The sequence below is a fragment of the Mustela nigripes genome, chromosome 12 (assembly GCF_022355385.1).
Source record: "Mustela nigripes isolate SB6536 chromosome 12, MUSNIG.SB6536, whole genome shotgun sequence".
NCBI lineage: Eukaryota > Metazoa > Chordata > Mammalia > Carnivora > Mustelidae > Mustela > Mustela nigripes.
This window is the reverse complement of record NC_081568.1, coordinates 29,607,150-29,632,796: the sequence shown is the minus strand read 5'-3', so window position 1 is coordinate 29,632,796 and position 25,647 is coordinate 29,607,150.

The following is a 25,647-nucleotide window of genomic DNA, read 5'->3' as shown; positions in this document are numbered from 1 at the left end:
GGACTGGATTTACTTTTCCACCTGAAATGAACAAAAATGTAATATATAAAAGAACAGTGGATACCAGCTCACACATATGAGGAAACTGAGACTGGAAAAGGACTAGACAAAAGCATTAGAAGGAATGGTCTCTGGTGCTCAAACAGGAGACTGGATTTCATGTAGAAATGGATAGAATACTCAGAAAAGTCTTATTTCAGTGGTGGAAAACAACTAGCCCTAAGTTAACCACTGTTCTGGTCCAGCCTAACAAGTCTTAGAAGCAGGAACAAAAGGACCAAACTGTTTCCTTGTACTTTAATGGTATCCTTGAATAAAACTAAAAAAAAAAAAAAAATAAAGGAATATAAAAATATCTAACACCAAAAAAGGAAAAGTTACAATGACTGAAATAAAATAAAAATAATTTTTTTGCAAGCATGCAAAAAATCAGGAAAATACAACTTGTAATGGGCAAAAAGCAATCAAACTGACACAGAAGTTGGAATTATCAGACAAGGACATAAAAAACAATTATTATAACTATATTCTACCTGTACAAAAGTAAAATAGAGATAGGGAAGATGTCTTAAGGAAAGTCAAATTAGGCTTCTACATGTGAAAGCTATAATATGTGAGATGAGAAATATGTTGGATAATATTAATAGCATATTAGATATCACAGAAAAGATTAGTGAATTTGAAGACTTAACTATAGAAATTGTCAAAAATAAAGCACTCAGGAAAAAGTTTAAAACGGTAAGCAGAGCATCAGTGAGCTATAGGTCAACTTCAATAGGGTATGTGTGTGTGTGAACATTTATACACTGTATATGCACACACACACACACTATTCAACAATAAAGAGGAGTAAACTGTTGACACGTAAAGTAATATGAATGAATCTCAAAATAATTACTCTTGAGTGAAAGGCCAAAGAAAAAGATGTGTGTGTGTGTGTGTGTGTGTGTGTGATTCTATTTATATAAAACTCTAGAAAATGTAAGTTAATAAACAGTGATAGAAATCAGATCAGTGTTTACCTGGCGATAGGAGAGTGAGGCAGGCAGGAGTAGGAAAGAAGGATTGCCAGGGAATATTAGGAAACTTTTGGGATTGCTGGGTGTTAACTCTTTGATCATGATGATGGTTTCATAGGTGTGTGTGTGTGTGTGTGTGTGTGTATGAATGACACATATATGTGATATACATATATGTCAAAACTTACCAAATTGTATACTTTAAATATGTGTGGTTTATTGTATGTCAATTATACCTTTATAAAACTATAAAATTTTAAACTATAAAACTTTAACTGTCATGCTACTTGATATTGAACTTCTTTTATCTTCTAAATAATGAGCAAAATTTCCAATGAGGGAGCTGCTGTTGATGGTGTAAATTATTATAATCCTTGTAGAAAACAATTTGGCAGTATGTATCAGGGTTCCTAAGAATGTTCATATGCTTTGTCTCAGAGTCCTATTTTTGATAATCTGACCTAAAGAAATAATGGATAAGACAAAACAAGTGTTATGGAAATCCTTATATCCTCTTCCTCCCACAAAAGTCTCCAGAAATGGCAAAAATCTTGTTTTTAAAATTATGCTCCCAAGCAGTTGGCCAAAAAACATTTGATGAATTTTAGAAAGATGGAAGATAGTTGAGGTTAGATTGAAGAATGAAATCACAGCCCAAAACCCATGCAGGAGCAAACTCCTGCAAAGGTGGATATGGCCCCAAAGATGCTTCCAGCCAAAAGACTGGTGACTTTCAGAGGTCTGGCAAGAAGTTCCTTGTGGCAGCTGACAGGGTGATTCATTGGGGTTCTGCAGCAGAAGCAGTTGGGTCTGTTGACCATCTGCACTCTCCCTCTCTTCTGCCTCTACCACTCCCAGGTAAAGAGCAACCACTACATCTGTTCCCTTGGGCAGGAACAGCCAGTGGGAGAGGTTGGGGGTGGGGGTCTTTGGTGGCTGACACCTAGGTGACATCATGAGCCTCTACATGAGGAGCTGACTAAAGGCCTGCCCTGAGGGGGATAGCACTCTCTGTTCCTCAGCCAAATCACAGAAGACAGGCTAGAGGTCACACTGCCCAGAACAAAATGTCTTACCCTCTCCCACAACAAATGTTGAAATGAAATGATTGGGAAAAAAATATAAAAGGAAAATGCTAACCAGAATACTGGCAATACTGATATGAGGCAAAAGAAAATTCAAAGTAGGTATTATTAAAAGGACTGAAGAAGAACACTTCAGAATAATTAAAGTAGTATAATCCTTATAATCCTGACAATGTAGCTCTTAAATATATAGAGCAAAAGCAAAGAGAAAATAAAAGGATAAGTAGATCCGCAATCACAATGAACTGTAACATTTTTTTAGACATCCATAATTCAAATATACTAAAAGATATAAAAGATTTGATTAACACAATAAATTTTACATATTATATATATGTAGCCAATGGACAGCATTCATTTTTTTCAAAACACATTAAGCAGTTAAAAAAAATCAATCCTGTATTAGAAAATATTTACAAATTAAATAGAAATCACATAGGCCACGTTGATTAATCATGTTACGTTTAAATTAGAAACTGAAAAGGAAAAAAGTAACCTTTCAAGTCAAAAGCCAACTATACTTATTAAAATTTAAAAAAATGTACTAATTGAAGAAAAATAAAAGCCAACATCTTTGTAACATCTGAGTTAAAGAGGAAATAAAGAACTATTTAGAAATGCAATATAATAAAAGTACAGTGTGTTAAAGGCATCAGTACAGCCAAGACAGCACCCAGCGAAATATTTATTATGATCATATTATTAGGAAAAATAAGAAAAAAAGTGAACTAATTTTTGAAATTAAGAAGCTAGGTATGAAAAATTAAAGAAAAATCCATGCCTGAATAAAAATGCCAAGTTAAAAAAAAAAATTTTATACACGTCTGAATATAAATGCCAAAGTTAAAAAAAATAGGATTAAATTATATCTGAGAAAAATAAACTTAAAGAAGGTGGTGTAAATGAATTAATAAAAATAAAAGTGGAAATTATTTACATAGAATTTAAAATAATTAAAGAAATTAGTAAAATTGCCCTGTAAAACCAAAAGGTGATTCTTTGCAAAAACGTATGCATCCTGGTTTCCTGTGCCAGAACCTTCTTCTGTGTTCCGTTCTCCTTCCTTCCACCCCCATCAATCATAGGTAATAACAGGGAAACCCAGTGGTCATGCTACTATATCTCTGGTCAGAGGGCCTGAATACCGAACATAAAATGATTAGTATACTTGCGACAGGTGGCATTTATCAGTTTATTTTATTGAAGTCTGCAGATGACATGTTGGGAAATTTGAATGCAGCCTCTACTGCATAGGATTGTGTGTAAACCTTAGCTATCTGCATATACCGTTAAAAATCTGGTACTTATAAACACATGGTTTCTTTTCCTGGAGAAGAAATCCTTGGGTGAGTGAGGCCTGAGGGAGGAATTACAATTACTTTAGAAACTGTAAAGCCCTGCCCATATGGCCATAGTATTTAGGCGAGGTTGGCACTGCTGCTTTTCTTTTGATTCTGCATACTTTGCTTCTCACATGCACTTTATGCTCTAAAAAATGGTTGCTCTTAGGAAAATTAGCGAAGGTCACTATTGCATATGTTAACACATTTCCAGCCCTTTGAAACACCATCAAAGTATGTATTGCTTTCTACTTTGGATCACACTAAGATAGGATGATACCCTAATTTCTAACCCTTCCTTCCCCATCTGTGTTATTAGTCCTACATATCATGACTTCATATTTCTACATATCCAAGAGGCTGATAACTAATTAGACAAAATGATTTGTATTTAGAATTCTTGGATCTAAAAAGAGTCTGAGAAATCGTCATATTCACTGTCCTTAACCACTTGAAACCCAGGCTCCCCACAGAGGGCTTTTTTGACTTTCATCTTTTGAATATTCCTACCAGTCAAATGGTTTTTGTTTCACTTTACTTTTTGTAGTATCTGTGATTAAAATACTCAGAATGTTGGCAGACCCCTACCCCCATTCTGATGTGCTTCTTCTATGGAGGTGTATTCTCTTAGAATCACTGATATATAGTGCAAGATTTGGATTTGCATTTGGTCAGTTTGTTTATACATTGACAGAAGCATGAATGCAGTGGCTCTGCTAAATTCCCAAGTAATAACTCTAGAGGCAGAGAGTCAAGCTGGGGCTGCTGCTCAGGAAGTCACCAGAGAGCAAATTTCCTCTGCTGCATACATCACTTCCCAAAACTAAAGAGGAGTTCTGCTGGTATGGAAGATGGGAAGAATAGGTATCTGAGTAAGAGCTGGCAAAGCCTAGTCCACCCATTTCTTAGATAAAGAACCTGAGAGCTGTATAATTTTAGTGACTTACCCAAGGTCATAAAGCTATTCAGTAACAAAGCTGAGACTAGAACTCAAAACCTAAGACTTTCTCTTATCTGGTGTTCTTAAAATCCACCAAATTGGATATCTCTGCATTTTGCACACGTCATTTCCTTTATTTGAAACTGTAGGCCAACATGCCTGCCCACTTCGACCATCCAAAAGACGTATCCCCGAATCCTACACATCCCATCTGATTTTTCTTGACTTGAAGGTAACAATTTCAAGAACTTGAGGAAAGCAGTGTTGGAAGTTGTGTTTGGCCCAAGGGTTAAGTCTTCAGATCGTATAATTCTTCAGCTTCTTCATAAACTACATTAGCTTAGTGATAGCTCCTTCTCACCTGCCTCACACTGTCTTCCCATCTACCATTTCCTTCCCACTGCTCACCAGGATCTGCTTTGCTCCTTGAGCTCCATGGGGGTAGAGCTGCCTTTGGAGCCCAGTTCCCTCTGTACTCTCTGTTCTTATACCGCAGCCTCTAGCAGCTAAATTAGAGGAGTTTGGGGGGGGGGGGGGGGTGGAGGCGGGTCATTATTTTTGTGGGACTAAGAAGTTCTTCACAGGAATTGGGTATTGCCAGGACAGGACCCTTTGTTTTCTCATCTTTGCATTTCCCATAGCACTATCTACAGGTACTAATAGTAATTCCTCGAACATATTTGTTGGATGAATGACTTCTCAGGAAAATCCTAGGAGTGAAATCTGGAGGTTTGTAGAGGTATGGTTTGCTTAGTGCCTGGTACATAGTAAGCGTCCTGGTATGATGTCTGCAACTTACATTCAACTGTTTCAGTAGTTAGTGTATGATACTATCTCAGTGTTGCTTTAAGCTACAGTGTGGAGATGATCAGTTGATCTAATCAGAAATATATACCTCAGGAGTAGTCTGCTTGTATTTAATCAGAAAAGTCACACTTCAAAGGTACTTTCAATAAGCCATCTCCTATCAATACTAGAAGCATTACTAATTGCATAATGAATGTTAGGAAAGATAGTGGTATTCCAGAGAAGTGAAGGGGTATAGATTTTTTGAGATATTTCCAATTCTTGTATGACTAGCTTATGAGAAATTAGTAAGGTCTCATGGATGGTGCTATTGGTGTACTGGTAAATATTTAATAGGCTCTTTGGGGAAGTTTATAGTGTTTGCTGATTTCTGTGGTATAAATGCCACAGTAACTCCAAGACCAACATGATGCCATTGAACAAGGCATTGGGAAGAGATGTGTACAACTGGTGCTGGTAATTACTTAGGAAATGAGCCAGTTGTAGTATACCTTAATGGTGTTCTCCTATAGAGTCCTGTGTCCAGGCACAGGTTCCTGGTTCTTGGCTGCCTCACTCCAACAGAGGTTAACTTTGTCCTGCTATAGAATGTCATCCTGTTAGTCTGAAGTGACTGTTTCTTGCAAGGTGTGGGCAGTGCTCTGAAAAAGACAGAAATCTCTGAGCTTACAGAATAGGTTGTTTGACTGTTTTCTGCCTCCTTGCAAATAAATGTCTGTCTATGTGGCTGAATTTGGTCTGAGATTTTAGTTCACAAAACCTGTTAGAAAGATTGGGGGAGCAACTCAGTCTCCTTTTCCTCTAGCAGTGGCCCATTGAGAGCTACCAAAAATAACACAGTAGTTGTGCATACAAAGTGGTATAGGCCAATTTACTATGCCCTCAATGAATATTTGTTTTAGGAATACATGCTTCTAATCCTTGGAAATCAGCATTATGCCTAGAGGTAGTCTCTCAGACCTTAATAGGCCACTATGCTGCTGTTATTTGTAGGAAACTTTACAGTGTGGTTGAGTGTGAGCTAGATACGAGACTCTCACCCTGAGTAACTTTATATAACATGGAGCTGCTTAGAGCAGGTGTCTTGGTTCATATTACCCTCCAAAACAGACTGAAATAAGGATTTGGATGTTAGTTTATTGGGAGGTGATCCCAAGGGAGTAAGGGTGTGAGAACAGAGACCAAAATAATGGAGGAAAGCAAATTAAAGAGACACTAATAGGTATATCATATCTGTGGGCAGCTAATATTATTGCAGACCTTCTGAGCACATGAGTGAGACATAACTAAGAACTGTCTCACCAAGGAACTAAAAAGCTGAGACGTTTGTTCATCGACTTTCGTACCTCATTGGTTGCAAGGGCCAAGCATGCTCTCGAATTCAGAGAAAAATTGCAGTTGAAGAGAAATACATGTACTTGAGGGAGGAAGCCTCTGGTATGTTTGAGAACTGTCTACTGAAGCTGTAAATGACCTCTGAATGGGCTAAGGGCTGAGGACGGGCCTGACCTCCAGCAGGGAAGCCTGTCCTCCTCAAAGTGGAAGAGCCTCCATAACATCCTGGCAGGACACAGAGGTTTTTCTAGGATGGAATGAATAGGAGGTCATATCCCTACTCTACCCTGCTTGAAGGTGACCACCCTTGTGCTGGAAATGGGTGGGTGCTGGACCCCAAGGTGTGGGAGAACTGAAGGGAAATGGTCTTGACTCTTGACGAATTCCCTTGACTATTAGCCATGCTCCCAGTGAATTTGAGAGAGAATGTCTGCCTGTTGGGTTCTCACCACCAACCACTTTCACTCCGTGGGAAAGAGGAACCCAGACGTGGTTGCAGAAATCTCTCCAAACTTCCACACACTTTTCTTTGAGACAGGGAAGCCTGTGTCTCCTCTAAATCCCACGTACAGCAAGTGTACACCTATGTTAGCAACAGTGAAGAATATCAGACTTTATAGAGAGCATCTGTATATTCCATGCATCCAGGTTCTTCTTCTTCATCTTTTTTTTTTTTTTTAAGATTTTATGTATTTATTTGACAGAGATCACAAGTAGGCAGAGAGGCAGGCAGAGAGAGAGAGAGAGAGAGAGAGAGAGAGAGAGAGAAGAGAATGCAGGCTCCCTGCTGAGCAGAGAGCCCAATGTGAGGCTTGATCCCAGGACCCTGGGATCATGACCTGAGCCGAAGACAGAGGCTTTAACCCACTGAGCCACCCAGGCGCCCTATCCAGGCTCTTCTGTCATGAAGTAATATTTGTTTGTTCTTTATTTTAGCTGGTGGTGCCCCCAGGCTGTTGAAGGGCAGACACCATCCCTAAAAACTCCACAAAATAAATACCTTGGCAAACCCAGAAAGTGTTAGCGATTGGCTGAGGTCAAATTATTTAAATGAATATTAGATTCTCCATCATGAGGAAGAACCTCCAACTGAAAATTGTATCAGCCTAATAATAACCATTTGTTTCTCCCTCTGCACACATTAGTTGGCAAAAGTACCGTCTGCTTCCAATTGGGATATTTTATTCATTTTTGGTTGCATTCTTGTCATCCTAGTTCAGTATTGAGATTTTTATCCTGAGGCTAATTAGTTTCAGCTGATATTCACGCAGCATCAAACTTTTTAAAGATAAATAGATCTAGTAGAATAGCCAGGTGGTGTAATGGATTTTTTTTTTCCTGTGTAAGTTTATGCCATCCTTACTGTCTTCCCCTTTCACATTTTTCTAAAGAAAATGATAAAGAAAAATCTTATGAAATCTGTCACAGGAAAAGATAAGAGAAAAAAAATCATTTGCCATCCCTCAGGGGCAGATTCTGAAGGAAATGTACAGCTTTATTTCTATTGCAGGAATATGTCAGATAGATGAAAAAAATTCTGCCTTGGCATAATGGCCCCTGTTTGCAGCCGACAGCTTGAGGTTTCTGCACCAGGGACCTGGAAAGTTGTCAGTGTTAATAAAAAGTTTTCCTGATAATGGTTTTGGTTCACTGTGTGCAAGCATGTGCTATTCCCAGTGTTTGGTCAGAAAGAAACTATAATATGGAATGCATTATACAGAAGAGCCAAAAATAACATCTGTCTCGCAAATAAGGGAAACGATCTCATTTCATATCTCTTCTTATTTGACAGCATCTTTTTTTTTCTTTACTGGAAAATTATAGTTTTGTATAGTTTACAGAAATAACATTTAAACATCACATGTGATTTTAGACTCAAATGGGATCTACTTAATAAAACACACAAGCAATTAGAGAACTTGGTTGTAATCACTTCTGAAACCCCAGAAGGTTCACATCGACTGAGCTGAGTTGCTGCCTTCCCAGCTTCTCTCGTTTCGGAAGCTTAGTAGAGGAAATCACCACTGCCCACATCATGTATACAGATCATCTTTACCTAGCAGTGCAGATGGTTTTGAACTTCATACTGCTACTGCTTGGGCAGATTTCTCATTTCTAGAATGAAAATTATATTCACCAGGGATTAGAGTTTGGTGGACACAGACGTTAAGCACACTTGGCAGCTCATCCTAGAGACCTTCTTAGGGAAGAAAGAATGATTAGGATAGAGACCCCAGTTTTCTGTTTTTAATTTTATGTAACAGAGGAGTTACCTCTTTCAGCTGTAAGCTAAGTCTACCCACTTACATTTTTGCCCTTCCAAATATATGAACTCTTCTGCAAGTCTGAAATGTGCTACGTGAAGGTGACTATTTTGGTAAATGTGTCTGACAACCATGCTATTTTCATTAGGATTTGTCTTGTTCTTGGATCTGCTGTCCTTGAGCTGTTTTGATCAGATGGACCTCCATGTTTCAGAAAGAGCTAGTACTTCCTGCTATTATGTGCTTGATGAACTACCAATCTTCAGTTCTTTTCATTGTTATTGTTTCGTTGGAGGTTATGGTCTTTGATTTCAGGGGCCTTATCTATTGGTTGAATCATGTCTTGGATGCACAGAAAGAATCTATTTGGCTAAGTAAATGATCTATCGTTTGAGTAATTCTGATGGTCTATAATGGGCAGTATTGAGGTGAAGGAGGTAGTAGTTGTGTTCACGATAGTGGTGATGGAGATTGATATGGTAGCAGAGGTGATGGATGCAGTGGGGTTATCGGAAACAGTGGTGGTGAAGGAGATGGTAGTGGTCGTAGAGGTGATAGTGGTGACAGTGGAGATGGTGGTGTTGAAGAAGGTGGTGATGGGCGTGGTGACATTATTTTGGCAGGCTCAGGCTTTGGAGAGAGTTACACATAAGAGACACTGAAGGCTAACTTAATCATGATGGTCAAATTTTTACTATTGAAGGTGTGGTCTGTAGAATAATAGCATTGACACCAACTGGGATTTTGTAACAAATATAAAAGCTTAGGCTCTATCTCAGACCAGCTGAATGACAATCTACATTTTAACAATATTCTCAGGTGGTTTGTATGTACATTGAAGTTCCAGAATCATCGGTGGTCTAAAGGGGAAATAGCTACACATATCTGTTACCCTTGTTGCCTCATCCTCCTGCCCTTTCTCCTTACCATGAGGGAATGTCAGTTTTCTCCTGCATGTAAGGTAAGGGAGGTAAATGTCTAGCTGCAGAATAGGTTATTTGGCTTATAATCTAGGGTCTAGAGTCAGCTGTAAGTATGAATCCAAAAGAAAGCTGTTCATGCCCTGAAATTTGAAATTTCCCAACTAAATATGTCTTCCTCTAAAGATTGCTGCTGTGCCTGACATTCTCATTAGCTTGACTTTTTAGGAAGCCCAGGCTTTTAACAGGAATGAGACATTTAGGTACTACACTGAGCCACTATTATATCATCTGATTAATATATCAGCATGCACAGAACCTTGGGACCGAAACCTACTCCACATGGTTTCCTTAGGGCAATCCTCAGCAGGTTTGTCTGTCGTACCCAATATGTAGTGGGAACCCATGGCACATTGCGCGCATGCACACACACACACACACACACACACACCCTGGAGTAATTATGTTAGCAGAAATTCCTTTGTAGTGTTAGTGGTATGTGTGTAAAATGTGTGAGGAGAGGCAAGGTTGATTTCTATACATATATTATGGTTATGTATTTGCTGTGTAATAAACTGCCCCAAATTACTAGTGGCTTAAAGCAACAATCGTGTATTTTTTACTCACAAGTGAATTGTTTCAGCTGGGTTCAGTGAGGATAGTTTGTTGGCCTGACTGAGACTGGAAAGTATCCTTCCAAAGTGGCTACTCCCATGAACAAGTTGGTACTTAGCTGGGGCTGTCAGTGACGGTCTTGGTTCTTCTCCACAGGACCCTTTTGCTGGGGCTTGGAGGTTTTTTTCTCAAGAGAAAATGTTCCCAAGGACTTGAGAAGAAGCTGTAAAACTTCGAGCTTCTAACACCCCAGATGTCATTCCTTTGTGATTCCCTTTCTTTCATGTGGGTGCACTTTTCCTGTGTGTATCTCAGTGGCTCACCTCTTCTCAGTACTGAGTTTTCCTGTGTCTTCTCATTATCAGTCCCAATCCAAACACTGTAATGAGAAGCACCATTCAAAAGCAGGTGTTTGATGATGCAGTAGGCTTATGGTATTATCTTTCTCAGGATGTTTACTTTGTTTCTAGTGATTGCGCCGTTGTTTAACCCAAATCAAATTACTGTATATTTATTGAGAATCTATTATGTGCAAGGCTGTGTGTGGGGCTGTGAAAGTGCCAAAGCAGCATAAGACATGACTTACTCCAAGGAACTTAAAATTTGGCTATAGAAAGGAACCTAATATACATTAGGAATAATGAAAATAGAAGTTCAATGCTGAGCTGTTGGTTTTGAACATAGGGTATCTTATGGAGGCAAACTCAGCACCAGGATGACATGCAAAGGGTGGCTGGAAGAACATTTTTCTCCACCATATGGGACTCAATAGAGTGCTTCATAAAGACCCACTGTGATTGTGCTGTACTGTGAGAGTAGTTGTTGGGTCTCAGGGAAGCCATGTGGCCCAGATAGATATGGAGGATGGTGATGGTGGTGGTGGTGGATGGGTAGACCAGGGGAAATCCTTACTCATTATGCTTGCAGATATAACCAGGTGACTGAAGACATTATAAAGGAGGTGTGAGGACACGGGAAATGTCATTGCACTCCATTTTAGTTCAACAGCCACGTTCTTCATGTTGTTTCACTTTGGTAACAACCCTCCTCCCCAAGTGGTACTGCTGGTGTTTGGAGGAAACCCTTATCTTGATTTTCACAATGAAAATCGGATTTGAACCATGCTCAGAAACCTCCAGAAAGCTTATTTCTCCTTCAGCTCTTCAGAGGGGAACAGGATATTTTGTGGTAGGTCAGGAGATGAAGCAAGAAGACTCGTAGGTTGGAGAATTGCAAATAAAGAAAACCAGATCTACAGAAAATGGCAGAGAGTTAACAAGCAGGACAGGCATGTGGCATACATTTAAATGAGACAAGTTTCCTATCTTTTAAAACAAGTTTACCAACTTTTCATGTATGCAGGGAGACCACACAGCGTTTGTCATAAAATTCAACCAGGATGGATTTCTGGACTTACCCCCTACTCCCGCCTATTCCCACGCACCCCACGCTCTCAAAGAAACAAAAAGGGAAACGAATTTGGGGGGCGGTAGGCTAAGTGCCTACAGAAGAATACCACCAGCTTAACATAGAACTGCCACATTTAATTCTAGACCAGGCTCACTGCCAAGTCCCACAGAAAGCAAATGCACACCCAGTGTTTTAGCCACAAGTTAACACTGCAACAGGGCGCATTAGTGATTTGTAAATCATTATTCCCATTAGTACAGTTACTACCTCATCTGGAACTAGGCAGGGCGATTTTAAGGGAGCCTATTTATATCATTAGCTAACTACTGGCTCATTCATTCATTCATGTCTCCAGCCACAGCCTTTTCTTTGTGCTCCACCAGCACTCTGTATGTGTTTTCCTTACAGCATTTGTCACACTGTATTGTTAGCATCACCAGCTTTTGTTTCACTTCTTCTTGAGGAAGAAGTAAAGGAGAAACTTAGCTTATGCTAAATTTCCCCACCTCTTTTGCCTTTAGGTATAGCCATGTTATGGAATCCTATCTAAAGGAATGTGAGCAACTGTAGTGAACTCCATATATAGGCCTGGCCCAATAGGACAGCTTTTCACACAAAATCATCTATGCTCCTATCCCCTTCCAGCTGGCTGGGAAATTTCTTTAATTTCCTTTTGTTATAATTTCTTCATTTAGTTTTAGTATTAGGGTTATGCTGGCCTCATAAAAGGAGTTAGGAAGTATTTCCTCCTCTGTTTTTTAAAAGTTTGTGGAAGACTAGAATTATCTCTTCCATAAATATTGGATAGAATTCATTAGCAGAACCATCAGGGCCTGGAATTTTGTTTTGTGGGAAGATTTTAAATCAGTTCAGTTTATTCAGCAGCTACAGGGCTATTCAAATTTTTTAACTTCAGTTTTCCCCCGTATTGGTAAGGTGCATTTTTCAAGAACTTGTTCGTTACGTCTAAGTTGTAGAATTTGTCGGCACAAAGTTTTTCATGATGTTCATTTATTATTTGTTTGATGTTTGTAGGATCTGTGGTGATAATCCTTTTTTCATTCCTTATACTGGCAATTTGTGTTCTCAGTGTAACTTTGGTAACCAGATGTTGAAGATGCTTTAACCATAAGATGGAATGTATATAGGTCTTTAAGTCACCCTTTGGCGGAGAGCTGCCAACTCATCCAGAATGCCAGTATCATATTGTTACGTGAGCCAGAAATGAACAGCTGTTGCATTAAGAACAGATTTGGGGGTGTTGGGTTTGCTATGGCAACTAGCATCACTTCACCTATTGAGAGTTGTCATTACCATCCCCCCGCCCAGGACAGGGGTGTTGAGAGTACTGCTCTTGGTATTTGTTCTTGGGCTTAGCACAATACTTGGTGAATATTAAGTTTTCCACAAATGCTTCTAGAATATGAATGAATGACTGAAATGGTTCCTATGTGTTTGGAGCCTACAGGTTTTCTTTCCCCGAGATGAGTGACTCAACTCTGAGCTGGAGCCCCTAGGAACTCTCAGCATTGGTTGCTGTTTCTGTCCTGAGAGTTTCCCTACCCTTCTTCTCACTACCTTTTGTTTCCTGCCTGTATTCAGAATCACAGCTGTAGTGTCTGTCAGAGGCCTGTTATGGCAGTAAAATCTCATCAACTCAGACACTGGAAGGGAATTCAGAATAAACCAGACACGGGCTAAGCTTCTTTTTGCTTTTGCTTTCTTACTAGAGCACACCAGCAAAGAATCAACCCATCAAACACCATCACTGCTCAAAACTCTATGCAAATGAGTTTGTAAAAATAGATCCCAGAGAGGAACATTGAGATTACTTGAAAGAACATACTTTTAAAGGATACTTCCAGTGATATCAGTTTAATGTCTTTGCATATAAACAATAGACTAATTATAAATTATACTTAATTAAAGTAGGTATCAGCTCCACTGCTGGGAAAAGCACATTTTGCTATATCTTAGCATATGTTCCTATGAAATAATTTAATAAAAAATGTTTGGTATTTCAGACTGTCACCAAATTAGACTAGTCCTCTTAAAAATAAGAAATACTGTGAGGGGCTCCCTGCGCTAAGTAACCAATAGCTGAAGGCTGGGTATCTTTTACCGTCCTTTTCAGTGAGAATGGAAACATTCCAACACATAACACTTTGTTGGTTCTAGGTAACCTTGAGAGGGTTTTTCAGGCAATAATAAATGCTTACAGCCAAGTTTCATTTCATTAGTGTTTTTTTTAAAATTGCTGACAAGTTTTCTCTTCTGTTTAAAGCAAATAGGTGCCACACTAATTCTCAGAATATTTTTGTTCTTGGTCTTGTCTAGTCTATGCTAAAGAGTTTCTACAGTACTCTCATGCTTCACACACATCCTTAGGAAAGTATGTAGGCCTCCTTCATTATACTCTGCAAATGCATTCTAGCAAAGTTTATTTTATAGCAAATGTTTTCTTTTCTTTTTTTTAAGATTTTATTTATTTTTCAGAGAGTGAGAGAGAAAGAGAGCACAAGCATGGGGAGGGGCAGAGAGAGAGGTAGAAACAGGCTTCCCACTGAGCAAAGAGCCAATGTGGGGCTGGATCCCAGGACCCTGGGATCACAGCCTCAACTGAAGGCAGGTGCTTAACCGACTGGGCCACCCAGGTGTCCTATAAATATTATTTTCCATAAGGATCTGGAGATTGATTCATCTGGAGAAAATCTTCCAGTAGATTGGGTTGAAAAGTTCTGGTAGGAGGTGTTGAAAGGGTGCCTAACTGAATGGTTCAAGGTGACACTGCAGGAATTGTGCACTTCCTGGACTATGCAGTCTCCACTTAAACCATGCTCTTGCTGATTCCCTCACCTTTCTCAACTCTGTTCCCTTAACACCACCACCTCCCTTCTTAGCCTAGAGTATGTAGCCCTGGGCATTTATGTAGTATCCAGAAATTCCCTCATTTCAATACTCAGTTCTCTAAACTCTGCTTCCTTTTTTTAAAGGTTTTAAAAATTTATGTGACACAGAGATAGAGAGTACAAGTAGACAGAGCAGTGGGCAGAGGGAGAGGGAGAAGCAGGCTCTCTGCTGAGCAGAGAACCCCATGTGGGTCTCGATCCCAGGACCCTGAGATCATGACCTGAGCAGAAGCAGGTGCTTAATGGACTGAGCCACCCAGGTGCCCCTCCTTTTTCCTTTCATTTGGTTATTTATTGTCCCTTAAAGCTGGGCCATGATGTTTTGCCTCCATAGAAGATGTCACTGTCTGTGAAACGAGATACTCCGATCTGACCATTTCCTAAATTGGTAGCTTTAGATTTTGGAAAATGCGAATACAATTTGGTTAGTTTAAACTACATGTAATTTACTTAATCAAAGGAATGTGTTAAGAGATAGCAGATTAAAACTTTATCATAAACTGTCTTGCTTTAATAATGCTGATTATAAAAACTCATATGTATTGAGTGTTCACTGTTCCAGATGCTGTTGTAATTATTTTACAATATACATTAAATCATTTGATTTTCATAACAAAACAAACACTATCATCATTCCCATTTTACAGATGAGAAAACTGAGGTACAGAGAGGATAAATAATTTATCTAAGTTACACAGCTTGTAAATGATGTCTGTACCACATAATACAAGTATTTCTTGTTGAAGAATCTTCCTCATGCGCAGAGTAATGGATATCATATCTTCTTTTGCTGTATTAGAGAAATACTATGAAAGTTATTCTTGTCTGTAAATGCCAACTATATAAAAATGTTCTCTATACTTTATTTTAATTAATTAATTAATTAAATTATTTGACAGACAGATCGCAAGTAGGCAGAGAGACGGAGAAGCAGGCTCCCTGCTGAGCAGAGGGCCCAACACGGGACTTGATCCCAGGACTCTGGGATCATGACCTGAGCCGAAGGCAGAGGCTTTAACCCACTGAGCCACCCAGGTGCCCCCAAAATGTTCTCTATATTTTAGAGCTATACTTATGTTAACAATAAAAGCATTTTATCTAGTACCATAAAATAATCATATCTTGGTTTTTAATCCTGGAATATGAGATCTAAATTGTTCATTTTGATGGGATATTTTATAAATTGAATTGTAAGCCATTGCCGCTATCATTATGATTGGCAAAATTGATTCTCATTATAACTAGTCTGTTCTCACTTCATAAGGTATGCTATTACATAATTTGCCAGTTTTCACTAATATAATCCATGTTGTAAAAATAACTAAAGGGAAGATGACTCCTGAAACTCTTGCTGCCCTATCATTTCTGTGGTGTATTGTAAGATTTAAATGTAGAAATACATATGGTATCACTTAGAAATGTTAGATCCCTGGCTAACTGAATGTAATTTAAAAAAAAGAAATATTAGATCCCTAATCAAATGTTAATAATTTAACTTTGTATTATATTTTATTAAGCTTTCACTTAAAGAGCGATTTTAGGCATGTTAATTCCTCATAGGTTTATGCATGTTTTTGATACATATTTGTAGAAAGATTTCATTTTTCTAGTTTAATTATGCTGTTCCTATAACTCTGAGTATTTCTACAGTAGATTTTTTGCATTCATAACCCCAGGTTATTACTCCTCTTACTGTAGGAGGGACATTTTGACTCAACTCTTGACTCTGTGGTCAGCCACATGAGTTGCTTTGCCCTAATGGGATGTTAACAAATGTGGTGCAAAGTATGCAGTCTGGACTCATTCTCTTGCTGCTATTGCATGTTTGCCATAACCACGAGAACATGACCAGGCTAGCCCACTAAAAGGCTGTAAAAGAAACATGTAAAAGATTCAGCTCATTTGAAGCCATCTAAGACCAGTCAGCCTCTAGCCAACCTGTCAGCTGTCCACAGACTCACAAGTGAGCCTGGCCAAGATTAGCCAAGTATGAGCCAGATCAATAGAACTAGCCAGCTGATCTATAGACTAGTAAGAAATATTAGATTATCGTTTTAAGCCACTACTCTTTGAGATGATTTGTTATATAGCAGTAGCTAACTGATACAACTTTAATTGCAGCAATAATCAATTACTATTCATGAATCTTCAAATTGAGTACACATTGAGGCTGGTCAGCATTGTGGTTTAGGCTCTTGGCTTTGGAACCAGACTATCTATAGTTCAAATACAAGTTTTTAAACTTATTTAACTTATAATAGTGCCTGGCAACTAGGAAGCGTTAAAAGCACGTTAAGTAAAATGCTCTGTGGCCAGATCTGTGGCAAGTGTATGCACAAATGGTCTCTATCCCCTTCACTCTTGTGAAGTAGATAATATTATATCTGTTTATAGCTGTGGGAATCCAAGGTCTGGAGACATTAAGAAACTTACACAGTATCACAGTCATTAAGTGGCAGAGCTAGAATCTAGGTCTGGCCTTGTTTATATTCACTATAGTGCATCTTAGCCACTTAAGCCTTCTTTGGGGCCTTTTGTCCCCAATTCAGTCTTGTGCCACCAGTAGAATTTTTAAAAAATGAATTCAGAATTCTAAATAATACTAACGGCAGGAGAAGATGCAACAGGGAAAATGTGGAGTAGGCTGAGTGTTGGGTATCCCCTTTTACTTACCAAAATCCTGTTATTATACATCAGATTTGGTCATGAGACATGAAGATAAATGAAAACCACCAAGGCTAGACTTTATCTATTTAGTACACTTTATTAAACCAAACTTATTGCTGGACTTTAGGATGGAGCTGGGTAATAAACCTAACTAAACTTAAAATATTTGAATTACAGATTTATTTTTCAAGGAAGTACAGCTTTATCTAGGTAAGTAATATTTCCATGGCAGATACTGTTGTTGATAGGTCCCACTGAGCAGTCAAATAATTATTGGTATTTATTTCTCACCTCTTCCCTGTCTCCTGCTGAACTATATGGAATTATTAAACTATCTCCAGTCTTTTTGTTATCATTTTCCTTGGAAAGATAGTAATGATCTCAAATTCTGGATTCCAGGAAATATATAATTGAGATTTTGTAATCCTTTATTCCTCTGGATTATCCCATATAACTTTTGATCATTGTCACCAACAAGCAGCAAAATGTTAAACTTGCCCCCTTCTTGTGCATGTGTTAAGTCGTTAAAGAAAAACAACCCCACTGGAGTCAGTTCTTTGGGAGCCAATTTTGGAAAACCTGGCCTGCATAATCCACAGCCTGGATAATATGCTTCTGAACTCCAGAATGTATTTTTCCAAGTGTTCAGTTTCTGTTCTCCTTGATGCTTTCCTTTACTCTAAAGGAAACTCAGACTGTTGTAAACAGTTTCTGCCTGGAACCAATCTCAAGTGACCCAGGTTTTTTCAGTCCTGTATCCTGTACATCAGAATCATAATGTGCCTCCAACCAAAAGTTTAAGAGTTGCAAGCTGCAGTTCACCTCAGGAGCTCAAGACCAGTCGCTTCATGTGTATGGTGACAAGCATGTCAGCTAAGATGAGGACAGCCTTCTGGGTCGGGAGCTTCCTTGCTAGAGATGGACTGTTGTTGCATGCATCCCCATCTCTAGGGATCAGCCAACGCCAAGTCCAGATTCATGGACAGATAATTATTATCATAGGAAGGTTACTTCAAAGAAAGAGTAGAATTCTGTGGCCGTGAGATCACGGTAGATCCGAGTGCAACTTTTGCAGCATTTCATTAGTTTTTCCCTGCAACAGTCCAGGAAGTGGCATGCATGAGGCTTTCTGGCTCACAGATTTGTTGTGCTTCTGGCTGAAAAAAAAAAAAAATTGAAATCTTAAGAAATATGTTTATGGTGCCTGTATCTTAAGAAGCTTTACTTGATCTTGGCAGGGCAAGCGGCTGTTTGAACAATTGAAAACATCTTTTTAAACTGTTTCCAGAAAGCATTTGCAAACACCCCAAAGTAAGGTTACATACTTACAATTCAGCTCTAAGCCTCAATTAAGGCTGTTGTTGAACGGCATTTGCTGCCTCTTAATAGCCTGACACCATAATAATATTATGCAGTATCCCGAGATAATGAGAAGAATGCCTAACATCTGCTTATACTCAGAGAACAAAGGAGAATGCAAGGATGGGTCCTGCACACTTGCAAAGCACCGCCTTTGCTTGTTAGAGATGCAGGGTGGCTTTTCCCATGGAATGTTTCTCTGCCATCCAGAGGCAATGGCAAAATGTTCTGGAAGAGGTTGGAGAAAGCTTACCACTGATAGGCTATTCAGGCTGGGGGCTCAGCAAAACTGACCTCATTAAGGAAAACATTTTGGGGCTACTCTGGAATAGTTAAAGATAGTATTTTTAATTACCATTTCTTTTTTTGTGGCAAGAACATTTAAGATTTAGTGTTATTATCTCTAATCACCATGCTGTACATTAGGTCCCCAGAACTTATTAATCTTATAACTGGAAGTTTGTACCCTTTGACCAGTATTTGCTCATTTCCCCCATTCTTGCCCCCCCCCTCGCCCCCCGCCTCCATGCCCAGTCCCTCCCTGGTAATCACTGTTCTACGCTGTTTCTCTGAGTTTGGCTTTTTTAGATTCTAGCCATTCTACATCCAAATAGGCAAAGAAGTCAAACTCTTTGCAAATGACACGTTACTCTGTGTGGAAAACCAAAAGGCTGCATGCCAAAATTGTTAGATGTCCTACAGGATTTCAGCAAAGTGGTGGGATATAAAATCAATGCACAGAAATCAGGTGCATTTGTATACACAAACAATGAGACAGAAGAAGGAGAAATTAAGGAATTGATCCCATTTACAATTGTACCAAAACCCATAAGAAACATAGGAATAAACCTAACTGAAGAGATAAAAGATCTGTACTCTGACAACTATAGATTTATGAAAGAAATTGAGGAAGACACAAAGAACTGGAAAAACATCCCATGCTCATGGGTTGGAAGAAAAATTATTGTTAAAATGTCTGTCATACCTAGAGCAATGTACACATTCAGGGCAATCCCCATCAAAGACCATCAACATTTTTCACAGAGCTGGAGCAAATAATCCTGAAATTTGTAAGGAACTGGAAAAGACCCCAAATAGCCAGAGGAATGTTGAAAAAGAAAGCCAAAGCTGGTGGCATTGCAATGCCAGGCTTCAAGCTATGTTACAAAGCTGTAATCATCAAGACAGTATGGTACTGGCACAAAAACGGACACATAGATCAGTGGAATAGAAAAGAGAACCCAGAAATGTACCCTCAGCTCTATGGTCATCTAATCTTCGACAAAGCAGGAAGGAATAGCAATGGGAAAAGAGTCTCTTCAACAAATGGTAATGGGAATACTAGACAGCCACATGCAGAGGAAGGAAACTGGGCCATTTCCTTACACCTTACACAAAAATAGACTCAAAATGGATGAAAGACTTCAGTGTGAGACAGGAATCCATCAAAATCCTTGAGAACACAGGCAGCAACCTCTTCCACCTCAGCCACAGCAACTTCTTCCTAGTCACATTGCCAAAGGCAAGGGAAGCAAGGGCAAAAGGAACCCTCTTACCCTCTCGGTGGGAATGAAAGCTGGTGCAGCTACTCTGGAAAACAGTATGGAGGTTCGTCAAAAAGTTAAAATTAGAGCTACCCTACAACCCAGCAACTCTCCTACTAGGTATTTACCCAAGGGATAAAAATTTAGTGATCCTTGATAGGAATTGCATTAAATGTGTAGATTGCTTTAGGTAGCATAGACATTTTCACAATATTTATTCTTCCAATCCAGGAGCATGGAACATTTTTCCATTTCTTTGTGTCTTCCTCAATTTCTTTCATGAGTACTTTATAGTTTTATGAGTATAGATTCTGTGTCTCTTTGGTTAGGTTTATTCCTAGGTATCTTATGGTTTTGGATGCAATTGTAAATGGGATTGACTCCTTAATATCTCTTTCTTCTGTCTTGCTGTTGGTGTAGAGAAATGCAACTGATTTCTGTGCATTGATTTTATATCCTGACACTTTACTGAATTCCTGTATAAGTTCTAGCAGTTTTGGAGTGGAGTCTTTTGGGTTTTCCACATATAGTATCATATCATCTGCGAAGAGTGATAATTTGACTTCTTCTTTGCCGATTGGGATGCCTTTAATTTCCTTTTGTTGTCTGATTGCTGAGGCTAGGACCTCTAGTACGATGTTGAATAGCAGTGGTGATAATGGACATCCCTGCCGTGTTCCTGACCTTAGCGGAAAAGCTTTCAGTTTTTCTCCATTGAGAATGATATTTGCGGTGGGTTTTTCATAGATGGCTTTGATGATATTGAGGTATGTGCCCTCTATCCCTACACTTTGAAGAGTTTTGATCAGGAAGGGATGTTGTACTTTGTCAAATGCTTTTTCAGCATCTATTGAGAGTATCATATGGTTCTTGTTCTTTCTTTTATTGATGTGTTGTATCACATTGACTGATTTGCGGATGTTGAACCAACCTTGCAGCCCTGGAATAAATCCCACTTGGTCGTGGTAAATAATCTTTTTAATGCACATTTAATGCAATTCCTATCAAAGTACCATCCATCTTTTTCAAAGAAATGGAACAAATAATGCTAAAATTTATATGGAACCAGAAAAGACCTCGAATAGCCAAAGGGATATTGAAAAAGAAAGCCAACGTTGGTGGCATCACAATTCCGGACTTCAAGCTCTATTACAAAGCTGTCATCATCAAGACAGCATGGTACTGGCACAAAAACAGACCCATAGATCAATGGAACAGAATAGAGAGCCCAGAAATAGACCCTCAAATCTATGGTCAACTAATCTTCGACAAAGCAGGAAAGAATGTCCAATGGAAAAAAGACAGCCTTTTCAATAAATGGTGTTGGGAAAATTGGACAGCCACATGCAGAAAAATGAAATTGGACCATTTCCTTATACCACACACAAAAATAGACTCAAAATGGATGAAGGACCTCAATGTACGAAAGGAATCCATCAAAATCCTTGAGGAGAACACGGGCAGCAACCTCTTCGACCTCTGCTGCAGCAACATCTTCCTAGGAACAACGCAAAAGGCAAGGGAAGCAAGGGAAAAAATGAACTACTGGGATTTCATCAAGATCAAAGGCTTTTGCACAGCAAAGGAAACAGTTAACAAAATCAAAAGACAACTGACAGAATGGGAGAAGATATTTGCAAACGACATATCAGATAAAGGACTAGTGTCCAGAATCTATAAAGAACTTAGCAAACTCAACACCCAAAGAACAAATAATCCAATCAAGAAATGGGCAGAGGACATGAACAGACATTTCTGCAAAGAAGACATCCAGATGGCCAACAGACACATGAAAAAGTGCTCCATATCACTCGGCATCAGGGAAATACAAATCAAAACCACAATGAGATATCACCTCACACCAGTCAGAATGGCTAAAATCAACAAGTCAGGAAATGACAGATGCTGGCGAGGATGCGGAGAAAGGGGAACCCTCCTACACTGTTGGTGGGAATGCAAGCTGGTGCAGCCACTCTGGAAAACAGCATGGAGGTTCCTCAAAATGTTGAAAATAGAACTTCCCTATGACCCAGCAATTGCACTACTGGGTATTTACCCTAAAGATACAAACGTAGTGATCCAAAGGGGCACGTGCACCCGAATGTTTATAGCAGCATTCACTTTCAATCTGCATGTGCCTTTGGGTCTGAAGTAAGTCTTTAATAGGCAGCATATAGATGTCTTTTTTTTTTCTTTTACTTATTTATTTTTTAAAAGATTTTATTTATTTATTTGACAGACAGAGATCACAAGTAGGCAGAGAGAGAGGAGGAAGCAGGCTCCCTGCTGAGCAGAGAGCCTGATGTGGGGCTCGATCCCAGGACCCTGGGATCATAACCTGAGCAGAAGGCAGAGGCTTTAACCCACTGAGCCACACAGGCAGCCTAGATGTCTTCTTTTTTTATCCATTCTGTCACCCCGTATCTTTTGACTGGAGCACTTAGTCTATTTACATTCAAAGTAATTATTGATAGGTATATACTTATTGCCATTTTGTTACTTGCTTTACGGTTGTTTCTGTAGTTCTGTTCCTTTCTTCTCTTACTTTCTTCTCTCATGGTTTGCTGGCTTTGTTTAGTGGTATACTTGGATTCCTTTCTCTTTATTTTTTGCATATCTATGACTGGTTTTTATTTGTGTTTTCCATTAGGTTTGTGTGTAACATCTTATGCATATAGCAGTCTGTATTAAGTTTATGGTCACTTGAGTTTGAACCCAGTCTTTATTCCTCTCCCCTTATGTTTTAGGTATATGGTATCCTGCTTTACATCCTTTTATTTCATAAATCTCTTCATTCATATATTATATATATATATATAATATATATATATATAGTTAATTTTACTGCTTTTGTGATTTCTAATTTACTTACTCCTACTTATGGTCTTTCTTCCCCTTTAATGTTTCTTAGGAGGTTGGTTTAGTAGTGATGAATTCCTTTAACTTCTGTTTGGGAAATTTTTATCTCTCCTTCTATTCTTAATGATAGCCTTGCTGGATAGAGTATTTTTTTAAAAAAGATTTTATTTTATTTATTTGACAGAGAGTGGGAGCACAAGGCAGGAGACAGCAGAAGAGAAGCAGGCTCTCTGCCCAGCCAGGAGCCTGATGTGGGCTCGATCCCAGGACCCTGAGATCTTGACATGAGCTGAAGGCAGCTGGTAACCAACTGACCCACTCAGGCACCCCTAGAATATTCGTGACTATAGGTTTTTTCTTTCAGCACTTTAAATATATCATGCTGTGCTCTCTGGCCTACAATGTTTCTGCTGAAAAAGCTGATAGCTTTCTGAGGTTCCCCTTGTATGTAACAGTTTTCTTTTCTCTCCTTGCTTTTAAAATTCTTTTTCACTACCATTATAATTACCATGTGTCTTGGTGTGGACCTGCTTGGGGTGATTTTGTGGAAGATCTCTGTGCCTCCTGGATCTAAATTTCTGTTTCCTTCCTGAGAGTCAGGAAGTCTTCAGCTATTGTTTCTTCAAATAAATTTTCTGCCCCCTTTTCTCTCTCTTTTTCTTCTGGGATTACTATCATGTGCCTATGATGCTTGATGGTATCACTGAGTTCCCTATTTTCATTTTTTATTCTTTTCTGTCCCTCCTGTTTAGCTTGGTTGCTTTCCATCACTCTGTCTTCCATGTCATTGATCCATTCTTCTGTTTCCTCTAGTCTGTTATTTATTCTCTTTAGTATATTTTTAATTTCATTTATTAATTTGTCTCTGTTGGCTTTTATGTTTTCTGTCTCTGTTAAGGATCTCACTGAGGTCCTGCACTCTCCTTTTTTTTTTTTTTTAAAGGCTTTATTTATTTATTTGACACAGAGAGAGAGGTCACAACAAGGCGGAGAGGCAGGCAGAGAAAGAGAGGGAAGCAGGCTCCTTGCTGAGCAGAGTGCCCAATATGGGGCTGGATCCCAGGACCTTGAGATCATGACCTAAGCGGACAGCAGAGGCTTAACCCACTGAGCCACCCAGGAGCCCCTTCTCCACTCTTCTTAAGTCCAGTGAATATCTTTATGACCATTACTTTAAATTCTCTATCAGGCATATTTTCTCCGTTGTGTTTGGCTCTCTTGCTATAAGTTCTTTCATTTGGAACATTCTCTGTCTTCTCATTTTGTCTCTCTGCAAATGTTTCTATGTGTTAGGAAAATCAGCTGGGTCTCCTGCTCTTGCAAATAATGGCATGACAAAGAATTGGTCCTATAGTGTCCTGCAGTGTATTGTTCCCTGTTCACCAAAATCCAGTACTTCAGGGGTGTCTTCTATATGTTGCATGTGCCCTATTCTTGTGGCTGAGCTGTTCTTGCCTTCAGTCCAATTGTCTGCAATGGATCTCTTTGCCTTTGCCTGTTATGGGCAGAGTCTGGTCCCTCTGTTTTTAGTGGGCCAGTATGGGGCCACCTTGGGCTTTTGTTTTGTGTCACACAACACATTTTCTAGAGATATCATAGCACCAACTACAGGCCATTTTCCTTATCTTGTCCCCTGAGCAGCTTTTGTTGGTGGGCGGGGCCTGCAGTCAGACTGGATGTCTACCCCCAGCCCACAGCTGGCACTGTGGTCTGACATTGTGTTGTCCTCCCTCCTTTCTCCAGCAGAAGTCACTTTGGAGTGGCCCTCTCCCTTCAGGGCTGCTTGCACACTGCCAGGCTTGCAGCACTGCTTTGGATGAGCTCTGGCCAAGGGGTTACTGGAAGGGACAGGACTCACAGTGTTAGCAAGGTTTGCATGGGCCTGCTGTGGGAGGGGGACCTGGAACCAAGGCCTGACTGGAGGGGACATGTGTGCATGTCTTGCTAACTGGGACAAGATGCACTGTTAGCAAGGTAGGTGAGGTGTGTTGTGCTATGCTGGCTCCCACAGGTATCTGTATATCAAGGCTAGTGTGTGGGGTGGGAGGTGGGGGAGGGGAATGGCACCTGCCAAGTCCTTTGTTCCTGGCTGAGTCTCCCAATGATCCCTGCGCCTTCAGCACACTTCTGTGATCAGTAAACAAACTTCCCTCCTGTTTACTCCAGGCCTCATTCAAACTGCTGTTTCTATGCTATTTTTCTAAGGGGTTATTCATTGTGCTGTCTCTTTAAGGGTAGGGACTTAATTTCTTCTTGCCTTCCTGATTCTCCCAGAGTTGAGCCCACTGATTTTTAAAGTTTTAGGTGTTAAGCTCCAACCAATTGCTGGGCCCCTCCAGTTTTCAAAGCCAAATGTTATGGAGATTTGTCTTCCCCCTTCAGGCTCCCTGGTGTGAGAGTCTGTTTCTTTCCCCTCTCTGTCCAGGGCATCCCTCCCTCCTGTGGACAGTCCTATGTGTCATGTAGCTTTCAACCCCGTCTCCGCTCTTTGTACCCTCTTCAACATGGCCTCTTTTCTACATTTAACTGTGGAGACTCTGTCTACCAGTCTTCAGGTCGTTTTCTGGATTATTT